General features: G+C 48.6%; 1 long non-coding RNA gene across 1 annotated transcript; it reads left to right on the top strand.

Annotated features, from left to right (window-relative positions):
- Positions 1 to 220: 220 nt before the first annotated feature.
- LOC127149516 (uncharacterized) lies at positions 221 to 1,477 on the top strand. The gene is made up of 3 exons (XR_007821195.1): positions 221 to 1,079; positions 1,163 to 1,212; positions 1,377 to 1,477. It is a non-coding gene; the product is annotated as an uncharacterized LOC127149516 (long non-coding RNA).
- Positions 1,478 to 2,327: the final 850 nt, after the last annotated feature.

The raw sequence follows: 2,327 nt of genomic DNA, 5'->3' as shown, positions 1-2,327 counted from the left end.
ATAACATTATTATTACATAATATTAATTTATTTTTATTTAATATTAATATTATTATATATTATTATTTTACTTTATATTATTATTATTAATATTATATAAGTATTAAGAGTTATATATATATATAAAAAATTATTTTTAAACCTAACCCTAAACCGCGTGACACAGACCCCCCCCATCCATTTTTTTCCTTCGTTTTTTAATTCCCCGCGCGCCGCCTTGTCTCTTCCTCTTCATTCTCTTCTCCTTCCGACCGTGTCCGCCACCACCTCTCTTCCATCCTCTCCGTCTCCGTCCTCTGTCCCTATCTCCATCTCCGTCGGCGTTCTTAGCTTCGCCGGACGTTCGCTGCAGCCACCATCCGCAAGTCGCGCCGCCTGCCGTCCACCTACAGCCGACGTTTCTCTCTCTCTCTCTCTTCGTTTCTGCCACCGCCGGCATCCTCTCCGTTCTCATCTCGTGTTTCCGACGCCGACAGAACACAGAGGGGAGCGCCGTCGTCGCCGGAAGGGGGAAGGAATACACGAGCCGTGAAGTGAAGCCGACCCGAGAACCCATTTCCAAGCTGACCTGACCCGAGACCATTTCCAGCCGAGCCGCGAGCCGCAAGCAAATCCAGCCGAGCCGAGTAGCGATCCGAGCCAAGCCGCGAGCCGCGAGTCGAGCCGCGAGCCGAGGCAAGCCGAAGACCAAGCCGAGTCAAGCCACGAGCCGAGCCGCGAGCCGAGACAAGCCGAAGATCGAGCCGAGCCGAGCCGAGTTGAGCCGAGTTGTGAGCCGAGGCCAAGCCGAGCCGAGCCGAGAGTGAGCCGAGCCGTGAGCCGAGGCCAAGCCGAGCCGAGCCGAGAGTGAGCCGAGCCGAGCCGAGCCACCTAAGCCTTCCTCCCTCCACTTCGGGTCACGGTGAGTCTTCGGTAAGGATTGTTTTGATGAATTCCCTAATGTTACCACATCCGATTCGAGTTTGAATGTTGGAATAAGATATGGCCCTACTTTTCTCCCTTGAAGGTAGTAAGGAGTTGACGCTTAAGTTCTCGGATCTCGCGGCAGGCTTGTTTGGAGATAGCTTTCCTTTCCTTGGGTAAGTCAACGGGTGTCGTTTCGGACCTTTTAAAAACGACTTCTACTAGAGTCATCAACTAAAACCTTTGTGTTTTCGTTTAGGTTGATCCGTTGAGCGTGGATTCGATCGAGGGGCATAACCGAGTATTCAAGTAAGGGTTTTCCTACTACTGGACCTCGGATCGAGGCTGAAAACGTAGTAATCCACAGGGGATTACACGTTAGTGACTGTACTGAATAACTGTATGTGTGTTGACTGCTAAGCACTGTTATTATATTTTGTCTGATGTAAAGGTACAGTGACTGCTAATTGTAGATTGGGATTTTATGTTGATGGACCTTGAAGTTACGGTTCAGTATGTAGTAATCATTGGTCTGGATGTTGATCATGGAGTTTGGACGGGGAAGGACAGTGAGTCCGGTTTTGGTTAGTTAGTTGATTGGGTCTAGGGTTTTCCTTAATGGTGTGCGAACTGGTGATGCGTATAGCAACTGAGGGTGTAATTATTTAAACCTTTACTATCTGACTGACAAGCCTATGGCGGAATTGTAATATGAATGCCGTTGGGGTGTGACTGTTGTAGACGGTTAGTGTGGACTGAGGGGTAACGGTTAGCTTCATCTATGGGGTAGTATGCCTTACTGAAATGTGCATCCTTCGGGAGCACTAGACTGATGTGTGCATCCTTCGGGAGCACTAGACTGATATGTGCATCCTTCGGGAGCACTAGACTGATATGTGCATCCTTCGGGAGCACTAGACTGATGTGTGCATCCTTCGGGAGCACTAGACTGATGTGTGCATCCTTCGGGAGCACTAGACTGATGTGTGCATCCTTCGGGAGCACTAGACTGATGTGTGCATCCTTCGGGAGCACTAGACTGATGTGTGCATCCTTCGGGAGCACTAGACTGATATGTGCATCCTTCGGGAGCACTAGACTGATATGTGCGTTCTACGGAACCACTAGACTGTTATGTAGGGTACCCCCGAATAGGAAGTTAACTGTTGTCCCCTAACGGGCCCAGTAGTGGGTCCCTTACTGGGTATGTTTATACTCACCCTTTTCTCTTCTTTAACTTTTCAGGTAAGGGCACAGCGAGGGGCAGACCGACGAGAGGCAGGAAGGACGCGTGAAGGCCATATGGACGCGTCTGGTTTTCTTATCGCTTCCGCTATGTATTTTGTCAGAATATTTGACTTGTGGTTTTGAACTGATAACTTGAGTTTTTATTTGAGACTTTTATGATTGATTTAAAATAGGGC

This window comes from Cucumis melo, chromosome 5, assembly GCF_025177605.1.
Source record: "Cucumis melo cultivar AY chromosome 5, USDA_Cmelo_AY_1.0, whole genome shotgun sequence".
In the NCBI taxonomy this organism is placed as follows: domain Eukaryota; kingdom Viridiplantae; phylum Streptophyta; class Magnoliopsida; order Cucurbitales; family Cucurbitaceae; genus Cucumis; species Cucumis melo.
The sequence above is the reverse complement of the archived record's forward strand: the minus strand, read 5'-3'. Positions and strand labels throughout refer to the sequence as shown.